The 22,764-nt window shown below is 35.9% G+C and overlaps 1 long non-coding RNA gene across 2 annotated transcripts in view; it reads left to right on the top strand.

Annotated features, from left to right (window-relative positions):
• LOC125164590 (uncharacterized) overlaps nucleotides 1–22,764 on the top strand; it is a 266,111-nt gene that overhangs the window by 41,691 nt on the left and 201,656 nt on the right. For both annotated transcript variants that reach the window (XR_007151816.1, XR_007151818.1), the window contains exon 2: nucleotides 14,321–14,402. This is a non-coding gene — a long non-coding RNA (uncharacterized LOC125164590). The remainder of the gene's footprint in view (nucleotides 1–14,320; nucleotides 14,403–22,764) is intronic.

Raw genomic sequence — 22,764 nt, 5'->3', positions numbered from 1 at the left:
GGGAGAAATTTACATTATATTTAAGAGATAGAATGGACTTCTTAAATATCTTAGTATATAGGATTTTGTATCTAATTGGTTATGGTAGTGATGGATCAGAATCAAAAAAAGATTCCAACTTCTGACTTGTGGGTTTGAGTGTATGGAAACCCAGAAAAGGGGTAGATTTTATGAGAAAGACAATGATTTCTTCTTTGGATATATTGAGTTTAAAATGGTTATGGGGTATTCAAGTGGAAAAACAGTAGGGAATACTCTACAGAGTTACAGCATTCACTATATGCTGATGTGCACACTGACACATGCACAGTTCTGGAGTTTCTGCACCTGGCAAGAGCTAATTGTCAGAATGGAGATTAGCCATAGCCTTGATGTGTATTGGGACTGCTCAGGGGAATTTTATTTGCATAAAAGGAAAGAGAGTGAAAGTTCAAAGTCTGGATAGTACCAACATTTAATGTTGAGAAGAGAAAGTAAAAAAAAAAAAAAAAGAAAAAAAAAGAAAAAGAACTGAATGGGGAAGGTGCCGAATTACCAATATTTACTTGTTTGTTTGTTCATTCAAAGAATATATGTTGATCTCTTTCCTAACTTGGGTTGGCCCCAAGTCAGAATCTGAGATGAAAGTATGCATTCAGTAATTTATTTAGAAGTGAGCCCAGCTAGACGGCAGAAATGAGGAATTAGTGGAGTGAAATAAGAGAGCAGTATCAAGGTGGCTCTCATTGCTGGTAACCAATGCTTAACCCTCTGGGATAATTTGAGGAAACTTATGTATATTTCTCAGGACTCTACACTCCAGGGATTAAAGGAAGACACATTTATCTATGGAATTCTGCCTTCCATTGGCCAGCGGTTACCCCACAGGTTTAAATAACTCACACTTCTGGGGTGCCTGGGTGGCTCAATCAGTTAAGCATCCGATTTCAGCTCAGGTCATGATCTCACAGCTCATGAGTTCGAGCCCCACACTGGGCTCTGTGCTGACCGCTCACAGCCTGGAGCCTACTTTGGAGCCTACTTCTGTGTCTCCCTCTCTCTCTCTGCCCCCTCCCCCACTCATTCTGTCTCTCTCTCAAAAATAAATAAAAATTTATAAATTAAAAAAAAATTTAAATAACTCACACTTCTGGCTTGTGCATCAGTAGCTTCTGCTAGGTTGAGTGGGTTCACCTGGGGAAGTCATACTGTAGCATTAGAAGGGCCTTCATGTAGGAATGGCAAAATATGTAGTACTGATCTAGGTGAGTACTGGCAAGTTAAACCTTCATCATTTTGGTTCTTGAATGGAACAGGGGCTGGAACAAGAGGTAGATAAATGGATAAAAAGTGGTACAGAAAAGTTTTGGGTAAGGTCCACTCCTTGCAGACCTCAAGTCCTCCCTCTTGTGAGAGTTCTTCTAATTCATCCAAGAGTTTCCTCCAAGATGGAGGCCAGTGCCTCCAGCTGCATTCTTGGTGCAGGGAAGTCCTGAGTCAGGAGGGTGTGTGGTACTGGCCAATGTGAGGCCTTGTCAAATTGCAGATGGGAAAGCTGATTGACCCCTGTGGCTGGAATACAGGTTGAGGCTGAACAGACATGAAGGGGAACAGTATTCTAATACAAGCACTTGCTATCTACATCCAGTTCCACAGTGAGCAAGGTAAGATCATCCAAACCTTCATGTAGTTTACTTTCTAGTAGATTAGAGAGGCAGAAAATATAAAGGAATTGCAAAAAGTGCTGAATTAAGACGAAGACAACATTTAAAATGCATTTAAGTTGTTTTGAGGAAAGAAGAAGCTATAAAAAAGAAAAACATTTCATAAGTCTTTTCTCTTAGACTTAAAATTGTGACTACAGTCACCCAACAATGTGGGTTTGAATCGTGAAGGTCCACTTATATGCAGATATTTTTGATAAATATAGTCCAGTACTCTGAATGTATTTTCTCTTCCTTACACTTTTCTTAATAACATTTTCTTTTCTCTAGCTTACTTTATTGTAAGAACACAGTGTATGATACATCTAACACACAAAATATGTGTTAATTGACTGTTTATGCTATTGGTGAGACTTCAAGTTAACAGTAGGTATTAGTTTTTAAGTTTTTGGAGAGTCAAAATTATACGTGGGTTTTTTACTGGGGAAGGGGCGTGGTGTCTCTAACCCCCATGCTGTTCAAAGGTTACCTGTATTTAGCCTTGGAATAGAGAATACTATTTTACTCTCCACCTCCTTTGCCTTCTTCGTGTTTTCCACAAAAACACTTTTGGCAACTAGGCAAGCTTTTGTCACTTCCTTTGAATCAACATCTATTATGAGTTCAGCCAAGGGCTCTTGAAAAGATTTGCTTGAAACTTGGAGCTTTAAAGCCATTAAATAGTGAGAATAGCTCTGAACATTTTGGCTTTTCTCCAACATACTCTCCTCTTACTAAAAGGGAAGAAAAAAAAAATGAAGTGACAGAAGGAAGAGTACTTACCCTCATGAACACTGACATTTTTCATTCATCGATATTCCCAGTGGAGCAGTGGGTTAGGATTTAAGTATATATAGAACAAAATTTTTCTTTTAATATTATATATATTTTAATATAAATATGTATATTAATGACAAACATATTTTATAAAATATATATCATATATAGGGAATTATGTGTTAGATTTTATGTGTTTACATATATAAAAAATTCTCCACTGTGTTTCTCCTTTTAAGAGTGGTTTAAATTTCATATGTTACACACTTACCTATGTTCATCACACCTTATGCCTTTATGATTCTGAACTAATAAATCACTAAAGACAATATTTTAGCTTAAGTTGCTACATCATAATTTTGCTCTAAATCATTTGAAGGACAGCAACAGCCAATAGAATCTACTTTTGTCTCACTTGGTGACCCTTACCAGCAAGCACATTTAATTATAACCCTCCTCATCTTGATTATAGTACTTTGCTCATTTGAAATTCCACCTAGTCAATTAATGTAGCTCGTGGTATCTGTAGAAAATCATGAACCCGTGGTTACAATTTTAATTATAGCATACATTTTACAAATCTCTGCCATCCGTCTCCAAGGACATTCTCCTTTGTGTAAATTGTCATGAAATGGGTCTCCTTCCTTTGACTTAATATTGCCTTCTTGAAATATAATGAATACCTTTTGATGACAGCATCCCTTTCTCAGTCAGCGTTGGTGAGAATCATGAACTGCACTAAGAGGGTATTTTGCTAAATGCAGTCACGGGAGCAAATGTGCCATTTATAAAATGTCGTCATGACATGTGGCATTTTTGAAACACTGAAAGACCTTCGTGTCTAACAAGCGAACATAAAGGGATAAAGGCCTTTTGAAAAGAAAAAAAAATACTGAGAAGAAAAGTGTAAAAAGATTAAAATGTATCATTTGTAAATGTATGCAGTTATTTCCCAGATTTCCACAAATTTAAAAGTCTGAGATTACTGCTGCCTTTCGACCATTAACCAAAAATAATGACAGCAATTGCAGAAAGGATAAGCAAAAGAAGAGCTAAGATTTTTCAATTTTGGTTTCTATGGTTTTATGGTATTATGGTTTGATAAGACATAATATAACTTATAGAGTCTTATAAGCAAAAACATGGGAATTATTTGTTTCCAAATTTTATTTTCTGTTTCTTTATAAAAATACTTAGTATATTTCAATTCTAATTATAAAAATGTAGCATATCCAAGATCCTCATAAAAAAGTTTTAACTTCAGAGATTTTATGTGCAAAGGCAATTAATTTATAAAGTTACGAAAGAATATTGAAAGCTAGTATCTCAATGGTCAATCTAGGAGATAAATATCTTGGCCATTGTAATAGACTCTGTATGATCCCATCGCTACAAATTTGTTCACCAATTAAAATTCTCTGTAATAAGGTTCTTGAGGCTATACCCATGTTTCCTTTGCTAGCTCAGAGTAACAGATGTCACTCAAGAGTTTCATAGTGTCACATTTAACAGTTCAGGAGCCAGACTGTTCTAGTTCAAATCCCAGCTCTGTCATTATTAGCTGTGTGACCGTGGGCAATTTATTCAACCTTTTCATGTCTCAGTTTTCTCATCTCTAAAAATAGGTGTAACAATGATACCTACCTTGAAGGTTTGTAGTGAAGCAAAACCAAAGCAAACCAAACCATAATAAACACTTAGAACACCGTACATTCTCAAATATTATCCATTATCAATATTATTTTTATTGTTATCACCCATAAGACAGTACTTATAACAACTAGGTCTTTGTCATAAATATGTTTGCTGATTTCTATTGTCTGTCAGTGCATGCTGTTTGCCCTACAGAGAAAGAAAAGAAGAGGGTGAGAGAGGAAAAAAGAAGGCTGAGAATTGTGGAAATTAACATTTTCAAACATTTTCACGTCAGATACAATAAAATACTTTTGCTGCACAAAGTGATCCTCTACCGAGTGTATTTTCCTATGTCTCTGCTAATTCTCTCAATCACTTACTGATGCCTCACCTGAGTATTGATTTCATTACTTGAGTAATGTCATTTTGCAGCCTTGTCACTGAGGTAGCAGACTGAGAACTCCACAGACATTCTCACCACTGTAGTTGGGTGCCTGGACAAGCACCCCCAACAGCTCTTAATAAGAACTTATGAAAGACTGAGGTCTTCAAGGATGTATTTTTGAAAAGTCCCCACCATCTTCTCTAAAACCTCCCTCTTCCTCAGGCTGCTTGGAAACATAAAGACAGAATCATGATTATTCTTACTCATCACCTCCTCCTTTCCCCAAACTTAACAAGTAGGACTTTAAGGCCTCAGTGAAGAAAATGTATATATATATATATATATATATATATATATATATATATATATAACTTAGGGAGGAAGCTGGCAAGGCATAGAACACAAAATAATCAAAACTATAAATCACAAGTGAATATGCTTGGGACTGTGATGCCTAAAACCAAATTATTGAGTTAGCAAGAGCAGCAGGTTTTTGTGGATAACTCATGGACTATCATTTTGCATGTGTTGGTTTTGGGGATCTGGGAGACTTAACACTTCCCTACACTCTTATCCACATGACACTCTGCTCTCCAGACCCGTGAAGTTCTCATCACTTCTGAAAAATGCAAACCCATTTCATACACTTGATAGTTCTGTCCTTGTCTAGGGTGGTTCTAGATCCTCCCTCAGATTGGTGTTCAGATTGTAACCCCTCTTTGAAAGCTCTTATCATTCCCCCTTACTCTGTGTTCTCTCTACATCGATTGGTAAGACATCACAGCATTTATTTTATTACACTGTAATTTTCTAGTCACATTTGTCTTCCCTACAAAACTGTGTCTCCATAGTAGGAGATGTGTTTGCTCAACTCTGTGTTCCAGTGCTGGCCCGATGTCTGGAAGCACAACATAGGTGCTTGATAAATGTTTGAGGAATGAATCTATACATGCAGAGAATTTTCTTTATTATTTATTCATCATAATTAAGGGATTGTCAATTTCTTAGTCAACCAGACCCCGAAATTTATCTCTGTATTTTCATTTATTCTTTATCCTTCATACCTATTAAATCAATATTTATATTTCTCAATTTCTTTTCCAATGACAGAGTTTTTGTTTAGATGCCAACTGTCACATGTTTACAATAGTAAAATAATCAGTCAAATAGTATTGTAACTCTGGTTTTTACCTATCCAATCAATCATGTGCATTTCTAAAAGTTTAATTTTTCCAAAATACCTACTATTCTATTGACTAAAAGTCTCTATTTTCAAATCTATTTTATTTTTAATAAGATGATGCATATGTGGTAAGTAAATTAAAAATCTAATGTAAATCACTCTTCCACCCTATCTCTCACTTCATAGAAAACCATAGTTATCAGTTTCTTGGGTGTCTTTCCAGAAAATCTCTCTGTATACATATCTTTGTGTGCATGTATGTGCAGATGTGTGTAGGAAGCTCCCACTTTTTTCTCTAAGAGCCGTACAATTGTCTATATACACCATTCCACATGTTGCTTTTTTTTAACTTAATATGTCTGAGAGATTGTTCCTTGTCAATATTTTGGATCTGAATAATTCTTTTTTTTTAATGAAGAATCTTTCATTGTGTTTAAATATATATAACATAAAATTTACCATTTATTTTTTAAAAATTTTTTTAACGTTTATTTATTTTTGAGACACAGAGAGACAGAGCATGAAATGGGGGAGGGTCAGAGAGAGAGGGAGACACAGAATCTGAAACAGGCCCCGGGCTCTGAGCTGTCAGCACAGAGCCCGACGCGGGGCTCAAACTCACAGACTGTGAGATCATGACCTGAGCTGAAGTCGGACACTCAACCAACTGAGCCACCCAGGCACCCCTAAAATTTACCATTTAAACTAATTTTAAGTGTACAATTCAGTGGTGTTTAGTACATTTACTATGTTGTGCAACCATAAGTGCCATCCATGTCGACAACTTTTTCATTAACCCAGAAACTCTGTACCCATTAAACAATAATGCCCCATTTCCTCCTTCCCTTAGTTCCTGTTTACTTATTTACTTTCTGTCTCTGTGAATTTGCCTATTCTAGGTACTCATATAAGTTGAATCCATGTAATATTTGTCCTTCTTTGTCTGGCTTATTTCACTTAGCATGTTTTCAAGTTCATCTATGTTATAACATATATTGGAAGTTTATTCCTTTTTATGACTGAATAATATCCTATTGTATATATCACATTTTGTTTATTCATACTTCTGTTCATGAACACTTAGGTTGTTTCCACCTTTGGGCTATTGTAAATAAAGCTGCTATGAACATTGGTATACAACTTGATGTTTGAATCTCTGCTTTCAATTCTTTTAGGTATACCTATACCTAGGAGTAAAATTGCTAAATTATATGGTAATTCTATGTTTAACTTTTTAAAGAACTGCCAAACTATTTTCCATAGGGACTGCAACATTTTACATTCCCACCAGCTATACATGAAAGTACCAATGTCTCCACATCCTCACCAACACTAGCTCTTTCCCCTTCCTTTCTTTCCTTTTTTTTTTCTCTTTTCTTTCTTTCTTTTTTTAATAATAGCCATCTAAATAGTTGTGAAGTGGTATCCCATTGTGGTTTGGGCTGGCATTTCCTTGAGGACTAATGATATTGAACATCTTTTTATGTGCTAAGTGGCAGTTGCATATATTGCATTCTGGTCAAAATTATGAAATATTTTGTATATAAAAGTTTATGTTTGACAAGTATGTAATGTAAAGATTAATAATTAAACCCTAGAAAAACCAACACTCAACATAAGAAATAGAGCATTCACCATACTGATCTAGGTCCTTGTACTTACTTCCTATATCACAACCCCTGTGAACCCCCAGTCCAGAAATTTCTTACCAGGAATTTATATTTATTATTTTAACTTTTTCTATCTCTATTCCATATATGTATCTCCTAAAAGAATTTAATGCTTTATTTTGCTTCTTATGAACTTTGTCATACTCTATGTATTTTTCTGATATTTCTTTATTCACTCAACATGTTTCTGATATTCATACATTTGGATTTTTATGATTATGAGTTATTTATTTCACTGCTATATAGTATCCCATTGTGTAACTATACTGCACTCCATTCATTTGCCAATTGATATTTGGGTTCTTTCTAGTTTTCTTGATATTACAGATAATACTATAAACATTCTATACAAGTTTTCTGCTACATATAAATAAAAGTATACCTAGGAGGGGAATTGTTGGGTCATGAAACATGTTTATCTTCAAATTGATCAAATTACTTTCAAAGTACTTTTACAAAGTTATATTTCTACCACTCTCTCATATGATTTGTATTGTATAGATTATAACATACAGATTATAAGAATCCTCTCCCCCCATGTTTTATATTATATATGTTATTTGAAAAATTTTAAGCCTTTTTTGTTGCTGTTGTTATTCTCATATCTGCTTGGTTTTTATAAATGTTTCAAAAATAAATTTGAAGATACTGTGGGAATCCATAGTTATTGTGTACAGAGTTCTATATCTGTATATGTCAAGAATGAGGATGGTAAAATGTACAAATATGACAATGGATTGGTTGATTTTTCAGTTTTTGAATCTAGGTTATTAGGTACATAATGACTTTAATTTTTCTTTCTTTCTTTTTTTTTTTAATTTTTGCCTGATGAACTGAAAATTCTGTTACAGTGACTCATTCTTTGGCACTGCTTTCAATATTAATGTCTATTTTCTCTTATATCTTTGTGAGTGTTTTAATAGTAACTATGACGGTTAACTTTATATATCAACTAGACTAGGATAAAGGAGGTTCAGATAGCTGCTAAAACATTATTTCTGGCTATGTCTGTATGAGTGTTTCTCTGTTTCTGGCTATGTCTGTATGGGTGTTTCTGGAAGAGATTAGCATTTGATTCAATAGACCAGTAACAAGTTCTACCCTCACCAATGTAAGTGGGCATCATTCAATCCATGGGAAGCTAGAATGGAACCAAATGGCAAAGGAAAGATAAATTCTTATTCTTTCTTCTTGAGCTGGGAAACCCATCTACTCCTGCTTCTCAGGCCTTTGTACTCAGACTGAATTATGCTATGAGTTTTCCTCGTTCTCTGGCTTGCAGACAGCAGATTGTAGGACTTCTTGACCTCCATAACTGCACAAATCATTCCTATAATGGATTTCATATATCTATCTACTTCTCTATATATCCTATTGGTTCTGTTTCTATGGAGAACCCTAATACAATAATATAGGTATATCAACTATTTTCAATTGTAGTTTTAATTTCAAACTACCTGTGTTCTTATGTTGTACATATTTTTTATAAACACATAGCTGAATTTATTTGTTTGCTTATTTATTTAACTTATATCCAGTCTTTTAACTGGAAAGTCATCGTACCTATGTCTGTTATGATTGTTGATATGTGGATTTATTTGTTCTCTGATTGTTTTGCTGATGTTGAGGAATCAGTTTTGATCTAACTGCTGTTTCCCTGTAGGTAATGTAACTTTTCCTCTCAATGGTTTTAATATTTTATTTTTTACATTTTATATGGCTGCAGAACAGTGTATCAAGATTTAGATTTTTCTTACCCTGCTTGGGATTTTATACCTCTATATGAAGATTTTTTAATAATAATTTTTTAGCATTATTTCTTCCATATTTATCCTTTTACATTGTTTCCAATATGTTCTTTTAAAATTCCACTTAAAGGTTGATTGGACCTTCTACTATGATTCTCTGTGTCTCATAATCTCTTATTATTTTCCATCTCTTTGTTTCTCTGTGACTTTATTTCCTGATATTAGTTCTGAACTTTTTGAGTTTTCTGCAGTGTAGATGGAATTATTTCTAAGCTTTCAACCGATAACGTCAAAGCTTCTAGGTTAAGATGGAGTGTAGATTCAATATCTAATTTTCTTTCTTCTAATGATTTCAGTTTTTTTTAACTTGCTTCTCACATAGTAAACACACTTATTTTGTATTCAGTATCGAAACATAACAATATCAGATGTCTTTGTGGTTTTAGGTTTGTTGTTTATAATTTTCTGCTGACTCTTATACATGGTGGCTTGTTTCCTTTATGTTCTGTGATTTTCTTTTTTCAACTGTGACCTCTTGTATGTTGCAACTCTATCTCTATTCCGTAAGACTGGCATTTGAGGCGGAATTTTAGAGGGCAGTGGTTTCCTCTTTCTACCAATTTCCTAAGGGCTCTACTCATTAGGGTCTTCCTACAGAGTTGTGTCCTCACCTCTCAGAATTAAGGGGATTATTGAAAGATCACTTTAAATGAAATTCAGTAAGATTATTGTTTTTTCTACATAATAATGATCCTCTTTAAATTATTGCAAATATTTTCATCAGAATAAATACAATTTAAATGTCACATAGCTAGTTTTAGATGAGGTACAGTAACTTAAGAAAAATTTTAAAGAATGCATTTATAAGTGCTGCATAAGTACTATTTCTTACTGTACTTTAGGAAAGAAAAATATAATTTTTTCCTTCATGAAATTTTTAGAATTAAATCAAAAGAACTTCTAGACACCTTGAAGTCTACTCCTCAATTACTCTCACTGTATATGTTTACCCAATAATTTATGATATTCAAACTAAAAATAATTTGATATCTTTCCAATACAGGCAGCTAGTCCTTTATATGAACAGACTAATTTTATTATTTTGATGGTTTAAAGAGAACTGCAATCTCTTGTGTTAAATGACTCCAGCTTATTAAGTAGAAAGACTTGAAGGGAAACTAAGTGATCTCCATGCTAGCAGATGCCTTCCTGCTGGATTTGGCCAATTAGAAGTACTGATGGAGATTGGAGGGCAACTAAGGAAGAACCAACTAGGCTATTTTTTTCTTCCCTCCCTACCTAGAGGAGCTTCTCTAGCAGTGGCTGTATCTCCTCATTGTTTCCTGCTCCCTCTGTTTGGGCCTGCTGTGGTTACAGCTACTGTCATTTGACCCTACACTTTGGTATCTGATAAACAAACTCATCCCTTTGTTTCTCCAATCTAGGAAAGGAAGTGGCTTTCTGATGTTAATTACTAATTTCTTCAAAAGCCTAGATTCCAATTGTTAACTTGTAAAATTATGCTGATCTTTTTCTCTGGGAGTAATGCCAGTATATTCTAGAATATCATTTTCTTGTATCAAAGCTTTTAAATTCTCTGTCCTCCACATTTACTCTGTTCTTAGAAAAAGATACAGATACTGGTTTCATTCTTTCATAGGACAGAGAATTCAGAACAGGGAAATATCTGAGTCCTAAAAGGAGAATGCTATCTTGGGGTACCAAAGAAGCCAGTAGGAGTGAATAGCCACAGAGTAAGATCTAGCAAGATGGAACTAGGAGGCTGATGCTATGAAAATGATTTCAGTTACTGATTTGGGAATCAAATGTGAGAGAGTATCTTGAATAATTGCCTGGAAGAGATTTTTATTGTGGCCTGTTTTCATTGGTAACCTAGAGTATGTTGTGGAGAGTTCAGCTTAAATGCCTCTCTATTCTTCTTTTGTGAACCTAGTCTGGTTCCCACAGGCTGCTATATATATATATATATATATATATATATATATATATATATATATACACATATATAATGAATTTTAAATCAAGTCTCGGGTGTAAAATGACATTATCCTAGTTAAGAATAGGTCACATGGACATATCTGGACACAAGATTGGTTGGAGACTGTAGTCCCTATCCTAGCCACTGCATCCTGGCAAGAACTCTATATTATGGAAAGAACATAACTTTTGGTGCACAGAAAGTATCTTTACCATTTACTGTCTGCCATGTGAACTAAAGTAGCATTGCTGAAGAATCAAATAAGGATAATTTCTTTGGGAAAATAAAGTTTGACTGTCAAATAAACAACTACAATACTTCTAAAGTCATGAACCATGCAGTCCAGTCTCAGAATGGTATTGAAGTCAAAGGAACACTTCTGAACAAAGTGCAAAGTAGCTCTAATCCCTATTACTCACTAGGGTTTTGCTTCAAATAAGGTAGAGCTACACTGCCATGACTCAAATAGCATTGCTTCTTTTGCTCTTCTCTTTTAAATCAGGCCACTCCCAGTTTTCTTCCCACCTTGCCAGAGTTTCAGATGTTGACACTGATATACTCCAAACCTGACCCATCCACGCCATTTAAGACTTGGATTGCAGACTGCTATTTTAGGAGACAAACTAAGTTAGTACCATAGTTTTCTTCTCTACTGGTCACAGCAGTTTTAACCTACTGCATAACCAAGTTCTTACAGGTTATTATGTGTAGTACAAGTCTGAGGAAGAATCTCTTACGTGCAGGATAAAGCTTTCTAATTAACTTATGACAGAGATACCAATCAAATCCCAATGGTGGAGACCGGAGTACAGATCAGAAAACAACAACAAAAGTTGAATCCTGAGCATAAGAAGAAAGGGTTTAACAGAAACCCTGAGGTTTAGTGGAAAATGAGGCACTAACCCTTGGTGGTTAAGTGCAACAAAAATTAACCAAGACCCCACCAGCCAGTGGAGCTAAGCCTTCTATGCATGGCTCATCTAACTGGCCTTAGTTGAAAAAGTCAGGGCAGCACCTGGAGAAGGAATGTCTGAGAAAGGCAGAAATTAACACTCAAGGAATTGCCTAATATAATGCCAAATGGTTTTGACATAATTGAGAAATTTAGCTTTCATGAATTTATATACAACCAGTTTGGAGTAACAAATAAAATAAAAACTGTCAAATTCAAACAATTGTTTGAGCGCAAGATAAGCTTCTTGTTTAATTGTTGAATATTGCAACAATTCTTAAAATTCCTGAATGTGAAGACTAAGTCTCAGAGAGCTGGGCTAATTGTTCCCTACGAAAAAAACCCTCTGGTTTGTTCATAATTGTGATCTTTGACTCTATGGAGGATAGGTTATCTCACTTTTGAATTATCTTCTTCCCCTTCCCAAATGAGCAGGCTGATCAATCATCTCTAAGCATTATGAGAAAAGCCCCTCATTAGTATATGTAAGCCCGTTTTTTAAATTGTCATCTTAATGTATGTAATTATTAAGTTCATGTTCATCTTTATATCATTTCTAAATTATTACTACAGTTGAGTAAGCTCCATTCTGTTTGTTATACTGTACACATGTCTTATATTATTTCTTTTATTGTGCATAATCTTTGCTTCCTTCTTGGTAATCACAAAAATAAAATTGTTATCTCTTCATAATTTTATACTTCTATTTATGATTACTTTTGCTATTTGATGAAATGCTATGTATAGCTATGTCACCAAATAACACGTTTTCATCAAATTATAGTTTTCTGAGAAAACTGGAATTCTAAAAGTAAAAATTTGAGTAAGAAAAATTTTTATGTCTTCAAGTTATTCCAGTCTCGGGGAGGCCTAGTACTGAAATTTTTATGTTTAATTTATTTATTCATCTTCCTACTCTGTCTCCCAAAAGATTTAAGTGACCATGTGGCTTTATAAATGACTTAGTGCTTTATGCCCTACTGGGAGGGCTGCCTCCACCTAGCAAAAATTTAGCATTTGGAGGGACATTGAATTTTGACCTGATGGAGTTAGGGATCTCTTATTCATTGTGGAGTTAACATTCCATGTGGCTAACATTCAAAGTACTAACCAAAATTTACAAGAGGTGCACAGATGTGTGTACAGATGTGTTAACAAGACAGACATGACTCCTATGACAAAGGAGGATGGGCACCAATTCAAGCCACACAGGTTTTTATTTTCACCATTTATAATGATAAGTAGTGAATTATAGCACATTATGGATGATCTTAGAGCATAAATTTTTAAAATGTCCTAAATCTTACAATTAGTATAGATAATGAGATACACAAAGTCACTTAAAGATGGATACATAAGTGAATTAATCTAGAGTAAAATGTTAATCTAGAGTAAAAATTTATCCAGCTTGACAGAGGTTTGAGTTTATGCAGCAAGGCAGCTGCAGAATTGCAAGCCTCTGACAAAGGTATTTCTGGGAATTTCTAGTCATTCATAAATATCTGAAAAGGATTTGATGGAAAATTTTAATTATTACTATCATTATTGTTTATTGTAATATCTTTTTAAGTCTGCTTTTTTTAACTGAACTGTTTGTGGTAGACATATTTTTATTTTGAGAGAAGGGATTTAATTGATTATTTTAAATGAACTTTTTAAATTTTGGAACTGTTTTAGAGTTACAAAAACATTTCAAAGATACTACAGAGTTCCCGCATACCTCATACTCTGTTTCCTCTATTATTAATATTTTATATTATTTAAATATTATATTTGAATATAAATATAAGAACATAATAATTATATTATTAATATTTTATATTAGTCTGGATCATTAGTCATAATTAAAAAGCACTACTGATACATTATCATTAACTAAAGTCCATACTTTATTCAGATTTCATTAGTTTTTACTTACTGACTTTTTGTCTATTCCAGAATCCCATCCAGGATACCACATTACATTTCATCATCATGTCCCCTTAGACTCCTCTTGGCTATGACAGTTTTAGTGACTTGTCTTGTTTTTGATAACCTTGACAGTTGTCAGGAGTACTGGTCTGATATTTTGCAGAATGTTCTTCAGATGGAATTTGTCTTTTACTACTAGACTGGTATTGAGGCTTTTGTGAGGAAGACAACAGATAAAGTACGATTCTCATCATATCTTATCAAGGATAACTCATACTCACATGACTTATCACGATTGATGTCAACTTTGATCATCTGGCTGAAGTAGTGCTTGTTAGGCTTCTCCAATGTAAAGTTATTCTTTTCTACTATTTTCAGACTGCAGCCTTTGGAAGGAAGTATACAGCACACATGTCAAGAGTGGATAATTTTCCTCCCCTTCTTGAGAGTGAAGCATCTGGTAAAGTACCTATATAAATTATTTTTAATTACTCTGCACGGTGATTTGTCTCTTTCCACCCATTTACGTAGCCAATCATTTATACCTATATGGACTTATGGATATTTATTTTATACTTTGGGTTATAATCCAATACAATTTTACTTACCAGTTGCTTCAAGGCTCACCCAGTGTGTTTTCTGCCCCAGTCTTAAAATCAGCCATTTCTCCAAGGAGAAATTTTCTTTGAATTTTCTTTATTTGAAAATAGTATCAGAAACCAAGATGTAGATACTAGATTTGCTTATTGCTAGTGAGATGTCATTTCTTTTAGGTCCTCTTCGCTGACAGGGCAGAATATGTGTGCATATACTAACCTGTGTGTATACTATTAAAAAAAAATCAACTGAGTAAGTTTGAGGATCTAATTGGTTTTATTCAGTAATTGATGAATTGAGCAGCATCCTATCTAGCAAATAGAAGGAGCTCAGACGAGTTGCACAAAAGGAAAGGTTTATAGGCAGGAGGATAGGACAAGGAAGTTAAAAGAGTGCATTATTTCAGGGAAAGTTACCTTCCTTTAAGGAAAGGCAGGGGGTTTTATCATGTAGATTTCCTCACTAGTACTGGTCAAGAAATTCCAGACTAATTGTTTTAAAATTCTATTATTGAGAAAGGCTGAAAGTGAAGTTAGGTTAGGTATTAAGTCTTGGTGGGGCTTAGCAAAAGTGACTCCATTTTAGACCTGTTGTTTTTTTTTTAAGGAGACATGTTCATAAATATTGTTATATGTAAGAATGTGTATCTATAGCAAGCTAACCATGAATTCATATTGATGTTGAGAACTTTAATTCATTACCATGTGAATCAATATAGTCTTCTCCCATTGCCTCCTCCTACTCCAGCCATGAGAAACCTGGCTCCCACTATTGCCATTCATTTTCTTAAGTGTTCATTTCCATTATATGTGTACTGTGATTTCAGAATTATTAACATAATTTGAACTCAAGTACAGTGCTTGGGTACAATTCCTTTGTCTTTAGCCCTATGAGTGATAAATATTTAGTTGAAAAGGTTTGTAAGCAAATTGCTGAACTTATCCCCTGGTTTCTCTTTAATGCTTATAGTAAAGTGTGAGAGGAGAGCAAGAAATGGAAAGAACTGCTAAGTAAAAAGTAACCACAATTGAAGATTTGGAAAATTCTCAGTCTATGCATATGGCAAAAAATGAGAAAGTATTTTCTGGAGAGAACATCACTGTCCAGTGTGCCTGGGCAATCACCTCATAAAGAGATTGTGCATAATTAAAAAAAAATTTTAACGTTTCTTTATTTTTGAGGGACAGAGAGAGACAAGAGTATGAGTGGGGTAAAAGCAGAGAGAGAGGGAGACACAGAATCCAAAGCAGGCTCTAGGCTCTGAGCTGTCAGCAAAGAGCCTGACGCGGGGGTTGAACCCACAAAATGTGAGATCATGACCTGAGCCAGTCGGATGCCTAACTGACTGAGCCACATAATTTTAATCAACAATCTCAGCAGAAGCCAGAAATAAAGATGCGATTACACCAATACAGACGCTACTAGTTTGCATTGAAAGGGACAGAGATCAGTTGAAATAAAGGAAGGCTTTTAGACTTCAGGGGTTTCACACATGGAACAATAGAGTTATCCAGCTGTGAGCATGCCATATCCTGTAGGAAAGGGAGAAAATGACGTATATAAAGACATTTCAGAGATAATCAAGGCTGCCACTCACATCCACAAGTCCATGTATACAAGGCTTCTTTCTTCTTAATTTCATAGGGTGGGCCCACTTCCTTGGTGTCAGTAGCCAGGCTATGCTGCAGAGATGAGGTGAGGTGGGGCCACTGTCTCAAAGCCATGCTGGTGAGACTGCCGCCCCAGTGGGCCTGGAAGGCAAACCATTGAACCAAAGATGATTATTCTCGAGTCTTAAGATCTATTGGGGAAAAAAAAAAATCTACTGGAATTTGTCTTGCTGGGTTATGGGCCTTCTTGAGACACATCCCCCCTTTTTAATTTCCTATTTCTCTTATTTGCAATGAGGATGTCTATCCTGTTCTTGTCCCAGCACTGTGTTTTGGAAGTACCTAATATGTCTGGTTTCATGAGTTCACAGTTGGAGAGGTATTGTGTCTCAGGATAAAGCACAATTTAAGTCTTACCCATACATGATTTAGAGGAGATGTAGATGATATTTTGAGTTAGTATTGATGCCGGGTTTTATGAAGATTTTTTGGAGCTATTGGTTCATGGTGAATGTATTCTGCATGTGAGAAGTACACAAATTTGTTGGTGGTGGGAGGGTTGGGGGAAAAATGTTATGGCATGAAATTATGTTCCCCTAAAATTTATACATTAAAGTTTTAACCTCCTGTCTGACTCTATTTGGAAAGAGGGCCTTTAAGGAGGTCATTAATGTTAAGGAGGTCATAAGGGTAGGGCCCTAATCTATAGGACTGATGTTTTTATAAGAGGAGGAAGAGGCATGGGAGAGTTTCTTTTTCTCTCAGCACATACACAGAAGAAGGGCCATGTTAAGACATAACAAGAAGGTGACTATCTTCAAGTCAGAAAGAGAGTGCTTATCAGAAAATATTTTTTTTTATGATTTCTATCTTAATGTTGAACTTTGTGTATTATTTTTCAGGTTTCAGTGAGTTGTCTGTATTCTTTGGAAGCTCACTAAACTTCTTTAAAATAATTATTTTTGAATTATTTGTCAGGCAATTCATAGATTTCCACATTCAGGAGTTTGTTAGTGAAATTTTATTGTCTTCCTTCTGGGTTGTCTTTCTTCCCAACTTTTTGTGTTCTTTGTAGCCTTGATTGGTGTCTGCTCACTAGAAGAAGCAGTGACTTCCTCATAGCCTTTACATACCGGATTCAGTAGGGAAGGAGTTTTATCTGTGGGTGGGCATGAGGCTGCCGTCTAGGATGGGGTGTGCAGTGGCACCCATCCAGGAGGCACCCAGGTCCAGTGAGTGCTGGATTTAGGAGAATGTATGGGTACCAGTTCTGGGAGGTGGGGCATGGTAACACCTGGTTCCAGAAGCATATGTGGGCACGTGGGCAATTGGATTTGGGGCTTCCAAGTCCAGGGGTATGTGGTGGTACTAAGGGTACTTAGCAGTGTCAGCTGAGAGGTGGTGCCCGGTGGTGGCAGTTAGGGAGGACATACAATATCTGCAGCTCTGGAGAGATGTGGCAGTTTGAGCTCCTGGTGGCTCCAGAAGCTGGGGGCTGTTACTGGTGAAGACTGTGGGGTTCCTTAGCAGCAAAGAATCTGGTCCCTGGCAGTGGGAGTACTGCTGGTGTCTTCCTATACTGCTTTTCCCCAAGGGGGAAATCAAAGCTGAAAGGATTCTTCTTACTACTGAGCTGTGCCTGGGGGAAGGGATAACGTGCAACTATTTTTTCCCACTCTCTTGTATATAGTTATCCTTAGTTCTTTTGCCCCACTGGTTTGTTGCAATTTCTAACCTGGACTCTGAACTTTTCCAGAGTTCTTTTTATTCTAGAAGTGGTTAGGTCATAGTTTTTAGTGGAGAACAAGGTCTGGGACCTCCTAGTTGGCTATCTTGCTCTGCCTCTTTTTTGTCTATAGCCGGTAATCCTATGGGCAAGACACATTTCTGTACATCCTTCACCATAAAATTATTTCCTTGGTCAGAAGTTCTATTATATGAGAAGCTGTAATGATGAATAAGGAATGCCACAAATTCCAGTTGTAGCAGAGACATTTTGAGCACAGAAAATAAATTTGTATGAGGAATATATTTCCATTCCTGTGACAAAAATGGTTGCTTCCTCCCTGATTGAAAGAGCCAATCTCACCCTTCTGGTAACCTTGGGAAAGGTTCTACATCAGAGGCTCAATTTTAATCTTTGCTGTTGGCAGTTTGGCCTCTCCCTTTGAGCCACAGCCACTTTGTATATGTGCCCATTAAGCAATGACCAGGGTGGTTGTTCTATGAAGGAATTTGAGTCTCATTAATTTCCTGGAAGTGGTGAGTGATTGGAGGGGTTGCTGAGGAGAAATGGCCTCCCTTGTGAAGCAGTTTACAAAGAGAACATTCTTTAAAGTTTATGAGCCCTTTGTAGAACATTTGGAAAATACCAAAAAGCATATGGAAGAAACAAATTAAGAGTGGTTCTAGAAAGGAAAGCATTCATCTATACATTGTTAGATAGATTTTTGTTAATCATAAAAAGAAACCCTGGATTTTGAAAATAATTATTTCCCAAAGCTACTATTTTACCTACATTTTAAATCTATGGCCTTGACTGCTAAAAAGATGGTTCATATAATTATATCTATGAATGCAGGCATGAGCATCTGCTGAGCACGGCTTGGAAATTGACAATTAGCAGTAAATCAAAGGATTCAGACAGCCTAATGTTAACATCATCATTAAAATGAACAAGAAGATTACATTGATCAAATATGAAAAGAGTACTTAAAACATTGAATCTATGGGCTTTCCTGCAAATTATTACCTCAGAAGGCTATGTGATCATCTCTCCTTTTCAACTAATTGCCTGCACTCAGATGATTTTATTGCTGCATTATAATTCAAGATTCAATTTTAAAGTATTAAAATAGCAGCTTGTTTAAAAGGAACTATGCTTTTTCTCTATCCAGTTTTGTTCATTTTGATCTTAGACTTTAAGAGTTTGGAGTATTCTGGAAGACACTCCTCAAAAAGAACTCGAACAACACATATTGGGAAACACTGGTGTACTTCAAATGGCCTTTCACATAGGCCTTTAAAAACCCAGGGTCTCCTTCTTCCACCCTCACTGTTGTTTAACATTGTTCTTTTAGTTCTGACCAAGGCAATATGCTCTAAAAAAGAAATAAAACATAATTAAATGAAGAAAGAAATTAAAAAAATTATCACTGTTTTCTGAAACGTTCTGATTTCACAAATGAGGGAATTGAGCACAAAGGGATCACTTGACAAGACCAAGGTTTAATAGCTCATTAATGAAAAAGCTAAGATAATAGAGCTAAGGTTTAGAAAAGTGGTAGAGATAGACTTTTTGTGCATGGTTTATAATCTACAGAGATAAGGTACAGAAGACATAATTTTAAGACTAATCTTTAGACATTGGGTCATTTATTTTACATTCAATAAATTTCTCTGAGAGTGCCTACTTACACAGGGGGACACTGTGCTAGGCTCTGGGGAGGAAAACACGGCCAAGGCAGATGCCATGCATCCCTGCTGGTAAATTGCCTTCATTCTAGCAGGGTTGCAGATGTTTCAAATGTTTGGCCAAAATTAATTACTATTGTAATAAATACTTCCGGACAGTAAGACACAGTGCTACTAGCCCACAAGAGAGAGGGATCTGATTTTCTTGGGCAAATCAGAGTAGAAAAAACAAAAAACAAAAAACAAAACAAAACAAAAAAAAACAAAGCACAATCCCTTAAGCATTTTGGTAATCCAGGTTTTCTTTTTAATTTTTTTAACTTATTCTTTTAAAACATAGGAAATGATACAATGCTACATTTAGAAACATTGGTGGTAATGAAAAAATCATGCAATAAAGTGATCACTGGGTAAAAACATGATATAAGAAAAGTGAGATTAAAAGTCCATATTGGGGCACCTGGGTGGCTCAGTTGTTCAAGTATCCAACTTCAGCTCAGGTCATGATCTCATGGCTCATTAGTTTGAGCCCCATGTCAGACTCTGTGCTGACAGCTCAGAGCCTGAAGCCTGTTTGGGTATTCTGTGTCTCCAACTCTCTCTGTCCCCGAACCCCCATTCATGCTCTGTCTCTGTCTCTCTCTCTCTGTCTCTCTGCCTCTCTCTCTCTCTCTCTCTCAAAAATAAATAAACATTTGAAAAAAAAGTAGACTCCTCACCAAACTCCACACCCGAAAAACAAATAACCCAGTGAAGAAATGGGCAGAAAACATGAATAGACACTTCTCTAAAGAAGACATCCGGATGGCCAACAGGCACATGAAAAGATGCTCAACATCGCTCCTCATCAGGGAAATACAAATCAAAACCACACTCAGATATCACCTCACGCCAGTCAGAGTGGCCAAAATGAACAAATCAGGAGACTATAGATGCTGGCGAGGATGTGGAGAAACGGGAACCCTCTTGGCACTGTTGGTGGGAATGCAAATTGGTGCAGCCACTCTGGAAAACAGAGTGGAGGTTCCTCAGAAAATTAAAAATAGACCTACCCTATGACCCAGCAATAGCACTGCTAGGAATTTACCCAAGGGATACAGGAGTACTGATGCATAGGGGCACTTGTACCCCAATGTTTATAGCAGTACTCTCAACAATAGCCAAATTATGGAAAGAACCTAAATGTCCATCAACTGTTGAATGGATAAAGAAATTGTGGTTTATATACACAATGGAGTACTACATGGCAATGAGAAAGAACGAAATATGGCCCTTTGTAGCAACATGGATGGAACTGGAGAGTGTAATGCAAAGTGAAATAAGCCATATAGAGAAAGACAGATACCATATGGTTTCACTCTTATGTGGATCCTGAGAAACTTAACAGAAACCCATGGGGGAGGGGAAGGAAAATAAAAAAAGAGGTTAGAGTGGAAGAGAGCCAAAGCATAAGAGACTCTTAAAAACTGAGAACAAACTGAGGGTTGATGGGGGGTGGGAGGGAGGGGGGGTTGGATGATGGGTATTGAGGAGGGCACCTTTTGGGATGAGCACTGGGTGTTGTATGGAAACCAATTTGACAATAAACTTCATATATTGAAAAAAAAAAAAGTAGACTCCAGATGAGGCAAACAGATGTTTGCTTTTCTCATTAGTAGCTCTCTCAGGAATCTTTTCCTAAGCCACATGCCTTAAGTAACATGTGGGCTGCAAGCCCCACATCACAGGCTGAATCCTGGTATAATTATGTAAGCCATTGATGACACATTGACCTTAGATGGCACTTCACATGACATGGTACAAAGCCCCACTCCATTTCTTAGGTCAGGGCTCCTTAGGCAAGAGGAGGACGTGTCAGAGAAATCAGGATGCAGCGTTGTTTGTTCAGATTCCAGCTGCTTGATCACTGTCATTGGGGGTCAAGACATACTGGCAATGTGTGAATAAATCCAGAATAATTCTACCCGTGATCCACAATAATTTCTCTCTTGAGGCAGAAAAAGAAATGCTACTAATATGGATATCAAGATTTAAGTACCTGACAGAAATAGTTAAGACAGTGCAAAATTAATAATAATATTAATAATAAAATAATGCTATAATGCTGCAAAGCAGCTAGGCAACAAGGTATTAGTAGTATGTTATTTTTAAAACTATTTTCAATAGTAGCTTTCTCTCACACACACAAAATTCATGTAAATGAGAGACAAATGTCACTTTTGGAAAAATGGGATATTTATGCATTGATTTGTTTAAATATCTGGATAGCTAAATTTCTTTGGAGTTAGCTGATTGGTTTATGGAAGTCACTAGATGGCAGTCCCAACTAGTTAGTATGATACTACAGATCAGATTCAGATGCTTTTTAAATAGCAAAACCCAAAAGGAAGTTAGGACACTAGGTTCATTCAGTGATAACTCTGGGTGAGTGTTTATCTTGGCATGGGGAGACAAGCTTCTAAAGGCAATACTGAAACTCTGAGAAGAGCCCAGAGTTATAGAAATTTCCAGATTTTCTACAAAGTAAGTCTCTGCAGATAGAATAATACCTTGTATTTGTTTGGGGTGTTATGGTTTTTAAGGAACTTTCAGAAACATTTTTCTGATTTAATTCTCACAAAAGCCTTGGGTTTTAGGTATGGTTGGTATGATTATCCTCATTTTACAAAAAAGCTAGAGTCTCTTCAGGCCAGTAGTTTTAAAACACTAAGGCTCTTGGTAACACATAAAGAGCTCGGGCGCACTGCCTCTGTACCTTTTTGACAAAAATTTCACTGTTCTATCATTTCCTTCTCTATTACATCTCTTGTGTCATTTTAATTTCATTGTAGAAGGAACTATTTAAATATTTTGTGACCTAGAAAAATAATTTGTCATTAGCTTTCAAAATTGTAGCCCTCTTTTAATTGACGGATTTCTATCAAAATAAGGTGGCTCCTTCTATTTTCTTGTAAGCCAGCTCAACTGAACTCAATATGCTGTTACTGAGTGCCCTACTGTGAGCCAGGTAGCATTTTAGGTGCTAATGGTAATAACATGAATGAGAGATCTTTGAGCAGCTCACGATAGTGCCAAGAAAAGAAGCAGGAAAAATCTGACAGTAATACAATGTGATAAGTGCAATATTAACAGTTTGAGCAAAATGCTAGGGAGCACAGAAGCCTGAACGATTAATTCTGCCTGGGGAGGAAGCTTCACTGA

Source organism: Prionailurus viverrinus, chromosome B1 (genome assembly GCF_022837055.1).
Source record: "Prionailurus viverrinus isolate Anna chromosome B1, UM_Priviv_1.0, whole genome shotgun sequence".
In the NCBI taxonomy this organism is placed as follows: domain Eukaryota; kingdom Metazoa; phylum Chordata; class Mammalia; order Carnivora; family Felidae; genus Prionailurus; species Prionailurus viverrinus.
This window is presented reverse-complemented; position numbering and strand designations above follow the sequence as displayed.